General features: G+C 51.5%; 1 protein-coding gene across 4 annotated transcripts in view; it reads right to left on the bottom strand.

The window, feature by feature from the left end:
- Positions 1-19,748, bottom strand: part of SBNO2 (strawberry notch homolog 2) — a 1,228,831-nt gene that overhangs the window by 941,043 nt on the left and 268,040 nt on the right. The gene's annotated exons all lie outside the window — the stretch shown is intronic.

Genomic DNA, 19,748 nt, shown 5'->3' with positions numbered 1-19,748 from the left:
ACATCCAGCGAATGCAAAGCCCTCTCCGCTGGCGACGACGGATTCGGAAAGAAGACAGGCAATTCTAAAAGCTTGTTGAGGTGAAACTCCAATGGAACATTTGGCATAAAGGTGGGGTGAGTGGGCAGCATCACCCTCGTAGTGTGGAAAGACAAGTACGGCTGTTTGCAAGACAGGGCCTGGAACTCCCCGAACCACCTGGCTGAGATATCGTCACGAGGAAAGCAGTCTTCCACAAGAGAAACTTCATCAGGGTCTGATGCATCAGTTCAAAAGGGGACCTCCCCCATGAGCTTAGTGAAGACCACATTGAGTTCCCAAGCTCGGGTCCGCGCCTTCACTGGTGGAAAAGTCCTGAAGATGCCTCAGAGTAACTCCTTGACAAGCCTGTGCGACGACAGGGCAAATCTACCCGGCGTCCTGGAGTAACGGGATATGGCGACCAGGAATGGAAAAGCGATTCCACTCATGGCCGTAGCACGTCAATGTCCAAGAAGCTCTGGCCCTGGCCAGGATGTTCTCATATTCCAACAGCAGGAAATAATGTCCAAACTCTAGGGCTGCATGAGCCAGGCCTAGAGGCTTACCGACACTTGAACGTAGTGAACAATCACCCCGCCTTCTCTGGTGAGAAGATCAGGAAGCAGAGGCAGCCAGATGGATGCAGCCACCGATAGACGTAGCAGGTCTGGATACCAGATCTGTCGCTGCCACGCCGGAGCAATGAGTATCATTCTGCTGAAACACTGAGTGTGTTAATTACTCGCAGCAGGAGCAGAAAAGGAGGAAAAGGCATAAAGGTACAGTCCCTCCCACGGGAATGAGAATGCATCCTCCCCCCCCCCCCATGATCCTCCGCTGCTGAAACCTGCTAGCGAACCTCTGACACTTGGAGTTTGTCGCTGTCGCAAGGAGGTCGATCTGGGGCTGACCCCATTCACGCAACAGCCTGAGAGCGCCTTCCGCCCTACTTCCAGATGTAGAACATGGTGGTGGTATTGTTGTCCGTGAAGAACCTCACCACCTTCCCCTTCAGCAAGGGTAAAAACGACCTGGGGGCCCAGAAGACAGCTTAAACTTCAAACTTCCAAGACGTTGATGTGAAGGGTATTTTCTTCCGGCAGCCAGAGGCCTCTGGCTTTCAACTGTCCTGTGTGGGTCCCCCAACCTTCCAATAAGACATCTGTGGTGACCTTTTACAGGAACCTGAAATGGCGCTCCTTGTGGGATGTGCAGGCGCACGCCCCACCACGGAATCACCCACTGGAACTCTTCGTTGAGGACTATCTTGTTTGTCCAAGGGCCTGAGACCTGCAGCCACCTTACGTCCAGAAACTCCTGGAGAGGTCTCATCTGTAGCTGCAAAGAGGGATGAGTTTGATGCAGGAAGACATCATACCCAACAGCATGTACTGTAGAGGACCGCGCCGATGACAGGCACTGTACCTTCCCATGGATGGCCATCACCCTCCCCTCCAAGGGGGACGCCAGACAAGTGGCTGTGTTGAGACAGGTCCCCAGAAAGTGAGCTTTCTGCGATGGCTCCAAGCAGGACTTTGGATCATTTATGGAAAACTCAAGATCCATCAGCAAGCACACAGTCCTTTCCTCTTTTCGGGTCGCCAACTTCGGACAACGGGATAAGATGGGTCAATCGTCCAGGTAAGGTTAGATGTGGATGCTCGACATGAAGATGTGACGCCACCGTAGCCAAGCAATTTGGTAACACCTGTGTGGCCTATTTCAGGCCGAAAGGGAGCGCCTTGAACTGGTAGCATCATCCCTGGACCACGAACCGTAGGAACGTCCAGTGCTTTCGATGTATCGGGACGCGATTTAGGCGTCCTCTAGATCCAGTGATGACAGGAACTCTCCTTCCTCCAGTTGGCCGAGCATGTGCTGCAACGTGACCATCGTGAACTTCTGGGACTTCAGGTACTTGTTGAGGCGCCTTAAGTTCCAGATAAGCCTACACCCTCTCCACTTCTTTCCGACAAGAAAGAATCTGGAGTTCACCCCGTAGACCCTGGGGGACAGGTTTTATTGCCCCCTTCCTTTAACATGGTGTGGACATCCTGTAGCAGTTGCGCCACGTGCGGTCCTTCTCGTTCAACAGGGGTAATACTAGGACACCTGCGTTGGAACTCCAAGGTGGGCCCTTGTTTGAGAACATCCAGCACCTATCCGTCTATGATGATGGTCTTCAACACACTGACGAACCTCGCTAGCCAGCCTTCCACTGGGGTGCACAAATGGGGGCCCCAAATCCATGGCAGGATCAGGCCTGCTTTGGCAGTGGTGCCCTGGCCTGCGGGCAGAGTCAACGCTGTCCTCCACTGCCGTATGCCTGTGAGCTGCCTCTGTATGCTTCTTTAGTCGTGGAGTGGAAAGGCTGCCAATAAGGGGTGGTATACCCCTTGGAGGACCTGCCGGACTTTCCTCTCGAGGAACGAAAGGACAACAGATGCTGTTGTAGGGTCCTCAGCGAGCGTTACGTCTGTCAGTCTTGATTATTTGTAGAGACTCGTCAACAGTTTTGCCAAAAAGGTTTCTCCATCCAACAGCATGTCCACTACTTTGGACTAAACATCCGTTTGAAAGTTGGTGGCCCTCAGCCATCCTGGTCAACAAAGAGACTCCATTGCCCATTTGGCAGAACCCTGCGTATGCGATGTCCACCGCTACTGTAATGGCGTGGTCCGAGGTCACCTCACCCTCCTGGAACAGGAACAGGGCCTCCACTTTGTCTTCAGGCAGGAAGTCCAGAATAGGGCCCAGTTCATACCACAGTTCCCTATCATAGCAGGACAGAATGTCAAGGGCATTTGCAGCCTTAATGGTGTAGGCTGCAGTATTAAATGATCATCTTGTTATCGTGTCCAGCTTCTGCCCCTCCTGGTCATGGGGCACCATGGACGCAGACTGGTACGCCAAGCGCTGCGGGCTGAGAGTCGGGAGAAGAGTTCTCAAGCACTTGGGGGATGAGTCCGGGACTCTGTACTTCTTCTCGAGTCTATCCTGCATGGGCGGAGCAGTGCTCAGAGTCTTCATCAGAGCCAAGCCCTCCTCCCAGATATCATCTAGCAAGATAACAAACATGGTGGTCTTCCGTCTGGACTCACGTTACTGGTAGAGGTATCCCTCCTTTTTAGTCTCCTCAAGCACCAGATGAGCGGTCCGCGGCCCTGGACATCATGGCGTGAAAGGAGCCACCTCATCCGGAGGAGTGGCGTTGTGGGGATCGTCTGTGTCCAACTGTTGACTGTCAGCCAGTACGAAGTCATCGGCCTCGTAGGTGTCTGTCACCATAGTAGCCGTATCGGTGCGCATGGCAGTGTGCGTGCCGGCTCCCCAGTCGGAGTCAAGTTGCGATGTGGCGGTGGTGGTGGACATGGGGGTGCCAGTTTGAACCCTCGGGCTAGCTGGGTCCTTCAACTTACGCTTGTGCCTGGGTGGGATCCCGGCTGGAGGCCTTGGGGGGGGGGCTCTGAGATGGGGCAGATCCTGGTGTAGGGGGCAGCCTCTGCTGTATTTCCAACACTAGTATCTACAGCGTTGAGACTGTCCAATGACATGTCCCTTGGCTGAGGGGTGAAAGGAGCGAACAGCGTAGGATTCAGGCTGCCGCACCTCGTCTGTCGTGTAGAAGAACAGGGCTCACCCAGTGGGGATTCTCCAATAGACACAACTACCTGACCGCCTTTGCAGTCCGAATAATAGTCCTTGCATAGATTGTCAACGCCTTCCCTTTGTCGGAGCTCGTATATATCTGTACCGGTTTCTCTGAAGTGGAACGTGCCCTGCACCCTTCTTAGAGTTCCTTTTCTGGAGACTTATGGTGCAGAGGGGAGTTTTCGGCATCTCTTGAGCGCCAGTTGTCTTAGTCAGCGCTGCTGCCATTGCTTCCTGTTGTGGCAGTAGGGAAACTCGAGGAGTGGCTGCCGTCGTGACAGTGGACACCACCCTTCTGGCCTGCCCCCGTCCGAAGAAGACGTGACCCTTGTCTACAGGGTGGTAGCAGGAGCCTTTGTCAATAGGGTCGAGATAGTCAACTATGGTATTCTAGAGGGCTGAGCCGATATAGTCTTAGACTTGAGACGATTGAGTCGCTGAAGGGCCACCTTTAGATCTCTCCTTTGTCAGCTTGTCTGCCGATGGTAAGCAAAGCTTTGAAGGAGTCAGGGACTTTCTCTTAGAGGGTGCACCCCTCACAGATAGGCTGCCATGGAAGTGATTGGCGACGCCGACCATATCCTCCCTGAGCTGGGACCCGAGAGAAACCGAGTGGGACCAGCGTCGTGAAGCCTGGCCTTCTTTTGGACCCCCTGGGGCCAGGGTGTGCTCAAAGGACCTCGACCTAATTTCTGACAGAGTTCACTCTTGGGAACGGCCGGTCCTTGGTGAGGCATGACCGTGCCCAGAAACAGAGTCAGAGGCCTTGCCTTACTTGAGCCACGCTGCCAGTCTGCTGTATCAATCTTTCTTCATTTTCTTTGAAAGCCCACAGCAGACCTCGCATTCCTCCTCATCATGGTCCAGATGCCGGCAATACAAAGATTTATGGTGTAGATCCTCGACATACACATTCCTCAATCCACACTTCGCACAGAGTTTGAAGAAGCAACTCTTCTCCTCGGACATGGTGGAAAGGCACAAAGTGGGCCCAAGCCCGGGCCTTCTCGAAATTCAATGGAAGATCAGCGATGTAGGGTGATGTTCGCGAAAGTGGGTCCCTGATGCCGGTAATCTAACTTAGGTCGAACGATGAAGCAAAAATCAGTCAAATAATTGTAAAAAATGTGTTGGAAAAAAAGAAAAAGAAAAATTGGTATCACTACATATCCCCACCAAAAATATCACTGTATATATGGTCGTATGGAACGGCCATAGGCAATATTTTTTGTGGGGATCATTTTTGGGAGTTTTGGAAGTGGGTGTTGGAGGGGTCCCCCCTGCTCCTTTAAAAATAATGCAGGGGTTGCCGCCCGCAGGTTCCATGCCTTAATATCGGCGCAAAAATATGGCAATATTTTTGTATGCAGATATTTTTGCAGGGATATTAACATACATAACCTAAAATTGCTTGGAGAGCAAGAAGACTCCCAACACTGAAACGTGCTGTACAAATCTGAAGATGGCCACCAGAGGATGCGCTTAGGGAGACAACTCATTGGATGGGGGTAGCATGACCCAGAGGACAGTGATTGGTTTCGAGGAAAAGAACAAGTTACTTGCCCCTGGTATCGCTCTTTTGACTGGATGTTCCTCCCAGGTATTGCTCATCTTTGATATTCGATATCCAGCTTCAGCAACAAAATTTCGGTATAGGGCGCTGTGCATCGATGCAGTCGACTTGATGTCCCTCGAGGATGTCATCGAAGGCATATATAGCACGCCTATTGGCTTCAGTTCTGTTTTTCTTACAGTAGAAACTACCCTCATAACCACGGGTTTGACCGTACTAAACTGTTAAGGAGCGAAAGCTGTAATAGCATGGGCAATTCTACTGTGGGCTAGGCTGGGAGGGCGATTAGGAATAGGAACATCCAGTCGAAACAACAATGGATTGTGTCCTCACACGTATTACTTATCTTTGATAGACTCCAAAAGCAGTATTTGATTTGGGGGAGTGTGTATTTAGTTTTCAATGGTTTTCATGAACCAAATGGACAACAGCTTTCCCAAAGCTTCCATCCTGACCGAGGAAAGATTCAAGGCAGTAATACTTTGTGAACGTGTAAATAGTAGACCACATCGCTGCCTCACAAATATTTTTCATCAGTACAACCCTTTGCAGGGCTGTAGAGGTAGCCATGCCCCTGGTGGAATGGGCCCTTAACCCTTCCAGAGGATTATTGCCTGCCAGTATGTAGCATTCTGAAATTGCCAGAATGATCCACTTGGATAAGGTCTGTTTTGTAACAGCCTGACCAAGTTTGCGAACTGTATAGGCTATAAAAAGCTAATCAATATGAAGTTTTGAAAGCCCAGATATGTAAAACCTCAAAGCTCTGCGTGGATCCAATCTATGTAATCTCTCCTCCTCTTTGCCAGGATGAGGTGGAGGATAGAAAGCGGGTAAAACAATTTTCTGCACTACATGAAAATCAAATGATTTTGGATATACTCTCACTCTTAGGACTGAAGTTAATGCTACCAAGAGAATGGTTTAAACAGTGATGGTTTTAAATATTAACCTTGAAAGACGTGAATGTAAAGGTTCAAAGGGTGCACACATTAGAAGTTTTAGTAGCAGATTAAGGTCCCAAATTGGAACCTGGAAAGGAGATTCGGGCTGGGGAACACATTGGTGAGCCCCTTTAGAAATGGTATCACTTGTGGAATTTGGAAATATGAACATTCGTCTGACGAGCGCTTAAAGATGGATAGCGCCGCCAAATAGCCCTTAATAGTTCCAACATGGAGCCCCAGATTGGTTAAGGATAGTAGAAAGAATACTACCTACGGTGGTTTGCACAGAAAAGAGTCTACATTCTTGTTTTTACACCAGCTGCAGAATTAGTTCAAACAGCAACGGTACAAGGGCTTTGTTGCTGGCCTTCTGCCCGAAAGCAAAATCTCCATTACATCACCGCGGGAGGTTCCAATCCTTCTATCTCAACCTCTTCGAAACCATGTGTGAAGGCTGAGTGTCTTGACCTCTGGATGGAGAACCCTGAGCCTCCTCTCACGAGAGAAGGTCCTCTCTTAGTGGAAGACATATTGGAGGGCAGATAGACATGTCCTGAAGGTCCGGATACCACATCCTCCTGGCCCAAACCGGGGCCATCAGGATTAGCATTCCCCATCTTGGCAAACGGCTAAGCTTGCTGGCGCTGGTGCCCTTGGCCCTCCAAAAATTCACCTGCCGCCTGTTCGTCCATCCCCCCCCAGCGCGACCCCTGCGCATACCCGTTACAGTTTCTCCATCCCAGTTCCGCGGCCTCCCCCAGGACCCGATTGGTCACAGTATATATGTGCATGACGAGTGGCTAACCCTGTACGCACATGCTTCCTGCGCCATGCAAAGGGCGGAGGGTGGGGTAGTAGAGCATTCACTGTACTCCGGAAGCCCTGCCACTCTACCTACCCTCAGAATTTACCACGCAAGGCAGTTAATACCAACCAGCTTAACTAGATGGAACCATGAATATTGGCTTGCGTCACATCCAGACAGGATTGTGAATATTAGCTTCTCTCACATCTAGACAGGATTGTGAAATCAGTCAGTGCCGCATCTAGATCGAAATGCAGAGATATTCGCGTGCCACATCTAGAAAGAACTTGGAAATTAGCAGGTAGCATATCTAGATAGCGAGACCACTAACCAACCAACTAACAATGTCACCCTTCTGCATACACCTCTCAAACTAACAAAACAACCACACCGCTAAAGCACAGCAAACTGCACAAACTTCACTACACCGCAACAAAAACAAATCACACATAGCTTTGCACAACATATCACGACGGATACCAACTGAAAAGCACACCAACTCAGCGAACGGTCCTACCAAACTCAAGCTGCCAACAGCACTTAACTGCTCTCTTGCACTTTTCCCACTCGGTCCCTCTAACTCACCAACCCCTTTCAGATACGCTAGAGCACCAGGGGACCACTCCGGTGGTGACAGTACACGCTACAAATGTCCTTTAACATGTTCATTGTTATGTCGAGAATGGACTATGCCAACTCCTTATACCTATAACACTGGCATACCAACTTAAACTCCACAGAATCAAAACGCTGCCGCCAAACTCCTTCTTGCCCTGGGACACAGACCACATCTCCCCCACCCTCCGCACACTTCATTGGCTCCTTGTAGGACGAAGGACCACCTTCAAAACCATATGCATTGTGGGCGTGGCTTGGAGTGCCATTGATGTGGGCGCTCCTCTGAAGCCGCCCGTGGAATGCCCGCCGCCAAAAACATGCAGTTTTCATAATTCAATTGAACTACCAGCACCAAATATGGTGATCGAAGCCGGTGGGGCATAACGGTTCCGAAGATGAGGGGCTAAAGCACGAGGTTTCCACCCAAAATCACCGGCTGAAGCTTAGCACCCAGCGCCACCGAGACAACCAAGATGGCGGGCGCATGTGGGGGCGCACATACTGCCGGTAAATGGAGACAGGCCCCACAACAACTTGTGGGCCGGAGCTGATGGGAGCCCGGCCGGGAAGAGCGAACTGAGACCCCGGGTCCACGGAGGGTAGTCCAGACCCACCAGCGGGGGCACCGGAACGGAGAGCAGACCAGAGGAACTCCAGCTGGGGAATCTAACCCCGGCCCCCAAATGTAACACCCAGCGAGAAGAGCGCAGCAGATTCGTGCCCGCTGGACGCCCGCTGTTGGGGCACCAGCTGGGGCGGGGCCTCCGGGGGCAGCTTTCCTTGGCCGCGAACGGCACTGCACCCCAGGAGTCTCCCATAGAAGTGGCTCCCGAACGCAGCATCCAGCAGCTGCAGCCGCGGTGAGTCAACGGCCGGGGTCCTCCCGTGTCTGAAACGAAGTCTTGAGCCCCGGACCCCCAGAGGAGGTCGACTGGGTGGGAGCCCCGGCCAGATGTCCCTTACAAGCTGCGAGGAGCTGGGACAGGGAGCAAGTGGAACGGCATCGGGGGGGCTCGGGGTAGAGGTCCCCCACCCGATCTCAGCACAAAAGTGAGCCCCGGAGGAGCCGCACGGCAGAGGCAGCTCCAGCAACGTGATAAAGTGCTCCTCTCCAGGCCAGACCTGCTCCATAGCCAAGGAGCACCAGCATCAGCCTAGGGACCCGCCTCCTTGCTAAGTGGTGCCATTCAACGTCCAACAACTAGCCCCATTGCCGCTGACTGCCAGCAGGTGCACAGGGACCTTTGTCATCTCTGGGGGTTCCAGATTATAGCCCGGAAACCGGCCTCATTCTCACATCTCCACAAGAACCTTCCCTAGCACACAGGACTACTAACAAGCGGTCAGAAACTGGCCTTATAGCCAATAGAGGACCTCTCCCCCGGTCAACAGGCGTCACTGGAGAACCACCCAGGAAACGTGCAAACACCACTAGCCCCAACCTAGCACTAAAACCGCTTCTCAACCCCCGTAAGCTTCCTGGGGCACCCCGGCCCACATATTCACCCAGCTGCTTAATCCATCTTAAGACAACGGAACGGACCCCCGACCCGTCCCTCAACACCAAAGTGCTCCACGGTACCCAATTCTGGAAGTACACAACTACCCAGCCTGGCAACACGCATAAACTTGCAAAACCTAATTCACTGGAGAACTCGCAGTGGTCGCTCCCCCACAGGCCCTCCTCTACAACACCGCGAGTTCGCTCCCCCACAGGCCCTCCTCTACAACACCGGGGCTCCCCTGAGGGGGACCTGGGCGCTCCCCGACGCAGCCAGTCCACACAGCCACCATGTCTAAACAAACGAAAGCAAGTAAGAGCTCGGATATAGACACTATGTTCACTACATCAGATAAAGGCAGAAAGCAGGACCCTCCTAAACCCTCCCCGCAGAAACGCCAAGAAGAGAGAGACGGCCTTGCCACCAAAGGAGACCTAATCGCCTTCATGGCTGACATCAAGACAGAATTTCGCTCTTGCCTATCAGAACTCACCACCAAAGTAGAACAGACAGACCAAAGGGTAACGGAGGTGGAGCACAGGCTAGGAGAGATCGAGGATAGCTCACAAGACCACACAACCACACTAGGGGAAGTCCAGCGCTCAATCAAAGCCCTACAGGGTAAATATTAGATCCTAGCGTTTAAACAAGAGGACCTTGAGAATAGGGCATGCCGCAACAACCTCCGGATCCGAGGCGTTCCTTCCTCCGTCACCGATAAAAAGCGAACGGAATACATAGGGAATTTCTTCCAGGCCCTGCTTCCAGACTTGGACAAATTCCAGCTGCTACTGGACCGCACCCACAGATTGCACTCGCGCCGGGGTGTGGAATCGGACCTCCCCCCAGACGTTATTACCAGGGTCCACTTCTTTACTACCAAAGAGGCCATTTCAGCTATCAGCCGTAAGGGGGACGAACTCTCATTTCAAGGCACCCTGCTTCAGATTTATCAAGCTCTCTCAATACTCACCCTCCAGAAAAGAAGAGCACTCCGGCCCCTAGCACTCTTTCTCCAAGACCAACAGGTGCGATACAGATGGCTATTCCCAACCGCCCTCAGTTCTCATACAAAGGCACGATACGACGAATTAGCCACCTGGAGGACACAAACAAAATCATGCATCCGCCTCACCCAGGGGGACCCCCTCGCTGGACCCGGAGGCGGCATGGGACACTGAGCCACCCCCCTCCCCGAAGCCTGGACAGTCATCATGGTCAAAGGTAGAACGGAACAATAGGAGAAGGTAGTCAGGGCAGACCTGCACTCTGAGCCCGTGCCGCGCCGGTTTTCCGATCACCGGGCCGCTTCTCCTTAAAGCAACCATCAACTCACTCCTAAATAAACGTATCCCGGCACTGGTGGCGGCGGGATATACCCACGGTTCATACCCATTCCAAGGAAAGTTACATCTCTGAGTCCTTGGAAACCCAGAGTACACGGTACTTCGATTATTAGTTGGCCCAGTTGGCCAAAGGTGCGTCCACACATACAATGTCGGCCCACCCGCTGGTTAAAGTTACGGCCTCCCATTGGGGGCGCGTGTTAAAACCCCAAGTGCAGGATGACACATTCTTAGCTCACACTAGAAATGGCGGTTGACCCACACTCTTTCACCCCCCATCCCCAAACCGAATGATGGAAAGAGACCTGGCCTCGGATCGCCAAACCTTAAGACTCCTCTCCCTAAACGTTAATGGGCTAAACTCTCCCACCAAACGAAAGGCAATCCTATTAAAACTCCAGGATGAAGAGGCAGCGATAGCTATGCTTCAGGAGACCCACCTGCTACTGGCGGATATTGTCCGGCTCCGCTCCCGGCTGTACCCACTCCAATTTTTTGCTTCAGGAGGGACTAAAAAAGGAGGCACTGCAATCCTCTTTAGGAAGGACCTAAATCCCCAGGTCCTGGAAATCAAAAAATGCCCAGAAGGCCGATTCGTAGCAGTTAAATGCCTCCTGCTAGGTGATCTGTACACCTTCATCTCGGTGAATGCTCCCAACACTGGTCAATTAAACTTTTACGATTCACTAGGCTCCTCTCTCTCACGCTTTGTAGAAGGCCAAACGATATTCGGAGGGGACTTTAACAGAGTACCAGACCCCACAAGAGACAAATCGCACCCCCGACTCCGAGCGACTTCACCCAGGCGCTGAGTCTCCTACATTTATTCAGATCCCTGGAGGTGGTGGATGCATGGAGGGTATTGTACCCCACTGAAAAAGACTACTCTTTCTACTCTTACGTCCACCGAACTTACTCGAGGATCGACCTCCTCAAACTCTTGCCTTCACCAAGGAGGTGTCTATCAGCACAAGAGCCCTATCTGACCAAGCCCCAGTAATCTTGGAGATCCAGGCACAGAACCCCAAACCCAGCGCCTAACGTAAATGGTCTTTGTATGACCCAATCCTCAATGACATGACGACAAGGTACACGATCGCAAATGCAATTAAAAACGTCTTTGAAGAAAAGCCAGCTTCAGACACCTCCCTGGCGAACAACTGGGACGCCTTGAAGGCAGTGATTAGAGGCGTCCTGACAGCACAAGGAGCAGCCTACCACCGGAACAGGCGGCAGACCCGGACAGCCCTAGAGAATGAGCTGGGAGCGGCAGAGGAAGCCCATAAGAAAAAAGGCTGGTCCCCCAAGACACAGCGAGCCATGTGCACAGCCAGGAATAAATTGGAAGCCCACTACGCGGAACAAACAGCACTATTCATGGCTAAGGCCAAACAATCATACTATGCAACCAACAATAAAGCAAATAAAATCCTGGTAGCCAAACTAGCCAATTAAGACGGGCTAACATGATCTCTGGCTTGCGCGACCCTCAAGGAGTCATTCAATACTCGGAACCCAAAAACAGCAAATGGCAGAGGCCCACCTGACCCAGGTCATGACAGCGACCCAACAAGACCAACCAAAACAAATGGAATACCTGCAAAGTGCAGCACTGCCCCGACTCTCCAATACGGCAAGAGAGAAACTAGAGGCGCCCATCAAAAAGGAAGAGGTGAAAGAAGCGATTAAGTCGCTCAAAACACTAGCGCGGGCACAGGTGGGTTCTCAGCCAGGTTCTACAAACTGTTAAGACCACAACTGGTCCCCCCCTTGGTGACCCTCTTCAACTCCTTCAGGGAAATGGGGTCGGCGACTCCCTCGATGCAGGAATCGACCACCATCCTCCTGCCTAAACCGGGGAAAGATCCGAGAGACCTGACCTCCTACAGACCGATAGCATTACTGAATATAGATACAAACCTATATTCTAAAACTCTGGCGAATCGTCTGGGTTGCGTACTACCACAGATCATCCAGCCAGATCAGGCATGTTTTATCCTACACCGAGCAGCGGGAGACAATATTCGGAGGACTTTAAACCTGGTGGATCTCAACGCCCGAAACTCCCGGAAACTAGTTTTGATGTCCCTGGATGCTACCAAGGCATTTGACAGGGCGGCCTGGTCGTTTATGGAACACACCCTAGGGACCTTTGGCTTTGGGACAGCATTCCAGACAATGGTCCTGGCCAACTACGAAGGACCGAAGACTTTCCTGAGGGTCAATGGATCCAGCTCGGCCCCGATTCCTTTGTCCTGTGGGACTAGACAGGGCTGCCCACTGTCACCTCTGCTCTTCGCACTCACTATGGAGCCCTTTGCCCAGAGAATCCGGCGTAACAACCAGATCAAAGGCCCGCAAACTGGCCCATCGCAACACAAGATTGCTTTATACGCCGATGATGTCTTGCTCATGATCTCAGAGGCCCGCTCATCTCTGAAGCACGCCCTACGAGAAATAGCTAGCTACGGAAAGGTGTCCGGCTTTTCAGTAAACTTTACTAAATCACCGGCTCTAAGCATCGGCCTCTCCCTGGAGGAAAAGGAGGCACTGGCCAAGATGTGCCCAATCACGTGGAAAAGGGCTATCCCCTACCTGGGGGTCTATATCCCGGCGAACCCAAAAGATGCATATAAAGCCAACTTCCCCCGGCTACTCAAAGAACTAGAAGGAGACCTGAAACGCTGGGCGACCCAAGAGATCTTGCTAATGGGACGCATAACGGTGTGCAAGATGAACCTCCTCCCGAGATTTTTTTACGCCTGCTCCTCCCTCCCAGTGGCAATCTCTGCGCCAGGCCTTCGAGACCTACAGAGGAAGATGCTGAAATGTATCTGGAGAGGTAAGAAGGGGAGAATTCCCCAAAAGACACTACTGGGGAGCTCCAAGCTGGGAGGGCTGGGGGTCCCGGACCTACAGGCCTACAGAGTGGCGGCTCAATTAGCACAGGTCCACGCATGGCAAACAATCACAAACCACCCTAGATGGGTAGAATTAGAGCAGGCACAGGTGCCCCTGCCCCTACGATTCCTGCCGCACATCCCAACCCCTTAGAACTCACTGGGGTGACCTTCTCCTAGCAGCCAAACATACCCTAAGTGCCTGGGACTGGGCACTAAAACGAAAGGGAATCCCGAGAGGTTTGAGCCCACAATCTCCGATCTTCCATAATCCAGCTTTTTCACCCAGATCAAACCCTTGCAACTTCCAAAACTGGATCAACGGCGACTTGGAGACCATAGACCAACTCCAGGAAAGAGTTAGATTCACCTACATCCAACTGCGCCACTGGTGCTCACACCCTCAAACCTTGCAGGCGGCAACCTGACCACCCACCGCCCTGGAACTGACACTCCGGCTTGAGGCAGGGTATCTACCCTATATAGACGCTTTCTGGGTGACTTCCTGGTAACAACGACCCGCTGCATGGCCCGATGGGAGGCTGACTTGCGACACCCGGTAGAGGACAAGACCTGGGTGGGTATCTGAACCCGAACACACGCCTCATCCACCTGTGTCACTAACAGGGAATGTGCATATAAAATCATGCTGCGGTGGTACTACCTGCCCCTTAGACTCCATCACATGGAACCCCAATGTAGACTACTCTTGCTGGAGAGGATGTGGCCGCCCAGGCTCCTCCTTCCACGTGTGGTGGACATGTCCAAAGATCCAGCGATTCTGGAAACCATGTTTGGGAGCCATCGCACAAATCACCGGAACAACAATCCTGCTGGATCCAGAGCCCGTCCTGCTAGGTGTCCAGATACCCGCTATCTACCAACGCTCCGGGAATAGAGCGAAACTACTGACCCAATGCCTGCTAGCTGGGAAAACTGTGCTGGCCCGATATTGGAAGTCCCCGAACGGCCCTCTCATGTCCCAGTGGTGGACAAAGCTATGGGACATCCTGATTGCGGAAAAGGTGACAGCGGCAAAAGCAGGAGTCCTCCACCGATTCCAGAATATTTGGGCCCCAGTACTGGAATATGATCGGCGATTTCCCGCCCTGACCTACAAACCCATCAAGGCCCTTTGGACCTTAAGGGACCAGGAAAACCCCGAATGAGACAGACAATGGGGGGCGCAGCGGACAGTCCAGGGAGGGGTACTCCCATCTCGGGAACGGTGGGTGGGGGGGAAGGGGACGAGACTTGAAGGGAATGTTTGGGGGATCAACATGCCGAACAGTACTCCCATCTCGGGAACGGGGGGGGGAAGGAGGGGACGAGACTTGAAGGGAATGTTTGGGGATCAACATTCCGAAATGACTGTTCATGATATGTAATTGTCAACCTGCCTTGATTTAAAATTAACAAATTAAAATAAAAAAAAACGAGCAGTGCACAAGACAGGCCCAATTTACCTACAAGAGAAGATTTAACCCTCCCTCCCGTCACGAACACCAAGATTAAGCACTATTCTCTAACTTGTGATTCAACCTCCAATTCAGCCAAGATTGGAGGATCCGCCTTCTCAAACTGGCTCCAACTCTGTAGAACTCACCCCCCCCACACATTCGACACACCCGAGACTACATTGCCTCTAAAAAGCTCTAAAACCTGGCTCTTCCGTAAACCTGACTAATGACCATCTATGGCCGCTGAAACCCTACAAACATAGTTCAAGACTTCAATGTTAATGTGAGTCTACTACACACGCCTAGCTGCCTCCTGTGCATCTCCCTCCGAGTACAGCTGTCGCGAAATGCGTGAATTTAACACGGAACAATGGGCTGGTAAGAAAATAACATCTGCTCCAGACACTCGCCTCTCCTATCACTATGCTCACTCTCTACTCTACACCAACACACAATAGAGGGCAGTTAAATCCCTCAATCAATCTTGGCCTAGCTGCTCACATACAAACAATACTCCATGAACACCTCAACACCCCACTAGAACGCAGCTATACCCCATTAAAATAATTGGCCTAGCTGCTCACATAAGCGTCCTACAAAGGCCTAATGCTGCTAGAATGCAGCCTTAGAGTTCGACCACCAGACCGCACACATTCAACTGATCTCTCAAGACCACAACACCTAATATTAGGATGCAGCTACCATCAGACAATCGCATCAGCTGCTCACATATTGAGTGCACCCAAGCACTCTACAATACACTACTCTCTCGACTGACCTGGACTACGGTCCCAGAGGGTGTTCAACCCACAAGCGCTTTGAGGTCATACCAATGATAAACCGAGCACTGTATATATGCAAAATAACAAAAATGTGTTGCCCAAACGTTCTCAACCTCCTGATCACGTGAGTAATGACGGGGACTGGAGTAAACTCGTACAGGAGTGGAAACTCCCAGTCCACTGCGAATGAGTTTCCTAGAGCTCCTCTCAGAGGAAAGTCCCTGGAGCAGTACAGTTTGCACCTCCGGTTGACACTGGTTGCGAACAGATCCCCTTGAGGGGTTCCCCAAAGGGTGAATATCTCTTGAAGGACTTCCGGAGCTAGTTCCCACTCGTGGGGCACTATGCTCTGCCTGCTCAGAGCATCCGCCACAGTGTTATCTTCTCCAGCTAGGTGAACTGCAGAGAGAGATTCCTGCTTGAATTGCCCAGTACCAGAGCTGCATTACCCCTCTGCACAGTGGTAGTGACACCACACCACCTCTCTTGTTGAGATGGTACATGGCCACTGTGTTGTCTGTCATTATCAGGACATTCTTTCCCAGTACAGAGGGCAGAAAGACCGTCAGCGCTAGTCAGATTACCCTCAGCTCCAAAAGATTGATATGTAGTTTGGACTCCGATGGAGACCAACGATTGTCAGATTGTTGGTGTGAGCTCCCCACCCCGTGAGTGAGGCATCCATCACTACTGTTATCTCCGGCCATTGTTGCCATAAGGCCATTCTGTTCTCCCTTCAGAATGTTGTCCTTGCAGGTCCACCACAGGGGATCCTGTGCGACCCTGCTTGGAACCTGAAGCAGGTCTAACATGTTTCCTGAGAACTGGGACCATTGTGTTCTGAGGGCCCATTGAATGGATCTCATTCTCAGTTGGGCCTATGGCACCAGAAAATGCAGGTTTGCCATGAAGCCAAGCAACCTCAAAACATCATAGGCTGGGAGACGCTGGGCACTCCGAAACTTGGTGACCATCTGCAGAATGTCGAGCCCTGACCTCAGTTGGCAAGCTCTTTCCCTAAGGATGTATCCGGTACAGCTCTGATTAACTGGAGCTTTTGAGAAGGTGTCGTATGGAACTTCTTGTAATTGAGGGAGAAGCCCAGTCTGTGACGAGAGTGGCAGGTCATGCTGAGATGATGCAGGACTTGTTCTGGAGAACGCGCCCTAATCAACCAATCATCTAGGTAAGGGTATATGTGAATTACCTCCCCCACACCCTGCCGCCGCCACCACCACTAGTTTGGTGAAAGCCCTCGGGCAAAGATTTGTCCGAATGGCAGAACTCGAAACTGATAATCAGAACCGCCAACAGCAGGTATTTTCTGTGCTTGAGATGGATTGGCACATGAAAATAAATATCCTGAAGGTCCAATGACACCGTACAATCCTGGAGCTGTAGGGCCTGAAGGATCTGAGAACGTGTGACCACCGTGCACTTGTCCTTCCTGAGGAACTTGCTCAAGTATCAAGTCCAAGATGGGTTACAGTCCTCCGTCCTTCTTGGGTATTAGGAAATCTGGTGAATACCATCCCTTGTTCCTCTACGCTACAGGCACCGGTTCTATAGCGCCTTTCTCTAGCACGCTCAAAATGTCCTGCACAAGGAGCGGATCCGGAATCTTTAAAGAGTGGTTCCCCGGTGGATGGTTCTGAGGTCTCGAATGAAAGGAAGGCAGTAACCGTGTTTTATGTTTTCCAGTGCCCAAGCATCAGAAGTAAGGCCTCGCCATTCTACCAGATGCAGTCTGCATCCCACTGGTGATTTGTGACTCAAGACCTCAGAGACGTTTTGAGACGGCTGATGCAGTGGCTGACGGTAAGGATTCCCCTGCTTGAACGTGCTTTGCACCTCTCACTTGTCCACCACGATGGAATCGTCTTTGGCCTCTTTGATCAGACAGTCCTCTCGCTCTTCCAACTGAGTAGTAGTGAAAAGATCTACCCCTCCATGGCTGTCCACTGGGGCAAAAGGGCTGAGGCTGCCTAATAGCGGCACCTAAAGATTTGGCTGCCGCCTTTGAGGTCTGCAACTTCAAGGCTTTCATCAGCCTTGTTGCAAAAAAGGTGCGACTCGTCAAAAGGCATGTTGGAGTCTGGATTGCACGTCCAGCGCAAATCCCGACTTGCTCAACCTCGCAAATCTGCGTATTACGGTGCTAGTAGCCATGGCTCTGCTGATTCTGTCAGCAGAATCCAGACCCGACTGACGAGACTCGTACATGGCTTCTTTACCGTCTCTAACAGCCAAGTACAAGTCTCTTTGGTCGCCCTCAGGAACGTGCTCTGCCACCATGGAATGCAGTACCATGCAGTGAATGAGAATTTTGCAAGGGCACACGTGAAGTTGGCTGATTTTAGAGCCATACTCCCTACAAAAAATACTTTTCTTGCCCATCCATCAACTCTCTCGTCATCCCCATCTGGAGGGATAGTAGGATAAACTGCTTGCTTGGAAGTTGCGATAACTGTCTGTACCACCAGACTCTCTGGAGTGGGGCGTTTAGACCGGTAGTTGAGGTCAACACTGGAAGGGGGTATTTTTTGGTCAGGCAGGTTTGTGTTCACTGCCGGATGTGTTTCTGGCGTCTCACAATTTGCTGCCACCCTTTTTTGGAGAGCAATATGAAATGTTAATATAGGATCCATCTGCGGACCCTTATCCAGGATGCCAGTCAGATCATCCTGTTCAAAGGGGAGGGAGGCCTACTCCACCCCATATAGCCCACCACTTTAGACATTAGCTGTCTATATGAAGCATCTGCGTGCTCACCAGCCTCAGGTCTACCAATGTCCAGCTCAGGTGAGGTGTCTACCCCACTGGCCATCTGTAAATATCATGAAGATCTTTCAACCTAGACTCTTGAGAAATAAAACTCGGGCACATTTGGTGTACCAAACTGGAGATCAAAAGCACATGAAAGTTCATTTTCCACATAAATTGATAAAAGATTTAAAATAATCTTTCCTTGGTAAACTAATATAGGTTTTTTCTGGTATAGACATCAAAGGCATAAACTGTGGATTCGACGCTCGACGAGTCATCGAAATCTTTTTCGGCTTCAAGGGCACCATAGGTTTAGGTGGCGCGGTCAGCACCGATGGCGCAGCTAGCGCATAGGGCGCAGGCGGCGTCGAAAGCGTCGCCGGCGTAGAGAGCGCAGCTGGCATCGAGAGCGCAGCTGGCATCGAGAGCGCAGCTGGCATCGAGAGCGCAGCTGGCATCGAGAGCGCAGCTGGCATCAACTCATGTTTGATCTTGTGGGTCGAAGGATCCTTCAATGACTTTTCATCGCACCAAGGCCACGACGGCTCTAGAGGACGCACATGATTTGGCTCTAGCCCTTTCCTTACCAGCTTCTTTGGAAGGTGTGGTAGGAGCATGGCTTGCCGTGGGTATATTTTGTTGGAATATTTTCAGCATTTCGGACCTAAAAGCTTCCCATTCGGCAAGTGGCCAGTTTTGGATGGGGAGGTCGAAGAAGGCGACCTGTGGTGCCTCTTTTTTGTCTTCCTCGAAGACTGAGTGGTAGGAGCCACACCTGGATCTTTATCTTTCAACCTTCTTCCTCCAAGGAGAGCCGCCTCTCAGCCCATCAGACGAAGGTTTTGTCGATGGGGAAGATGGTTATTTTTTTGGGGGTTTCTACCTACAGCCAATTTGCCCTTTCGCTCCTTCAAAACCTTCCCGGTCATTGACTGGCACTTGGAGCAGGCTGAGGTCTTATGCTCCACCGCAAGACACCACAGACATACTCTGTGTGGGTTGGTTAACGACATTTTCGAACCCGGTCTTCCGGTTAGTCGGTGCCGACGAAGAAGACATATCGCAAAGAACAAAAGGAAGTGCGCTGTAGTTTTCTCAAAGCGATAGCTTACGTGGAAAAACAGAGCCAACGGGCAAGGCGCGTGCTATATATGCCTTTGATGACATCCTCCTCGAGACAGAGGCCCTCGAGGGACATCGAGTCAACTGCATTAACACACAGCGTCTTGCTGCCAAAGAACAAAAATATTCCGATGCACCCGAAGCTGGATATCGAATATCAAAAATGAGTAATACGTGGGAAGGCTCAATCCATTCAAAATGTAGTTTTCAAGCTAAAGCAAAACGGTTTTCTTTTACTGAGGATTCCCAGCCTGA

The sequence above is a fragment of the Ambystoma mexicanum genome, chromosome 1p, assembly GCF_040938575.1.
Source record: "Ambystoma mexicanum isolate Mex_15411 chromosome 1p, UKY_AmexF1_1, whole genome shotgun sequence".
NCBI classification, from domain to species: Eukaryota; Metazoa; Chordata; class Amphibia; order Caudata; family Ambystomatidae; genus Ambystoma; species Ambystoma mexicanum.
The sequence above is the reverse complement of the archived record's forward strand: the minus strand, read 5'-3'. Positions and strand labels throughout refer to the sequence as shown.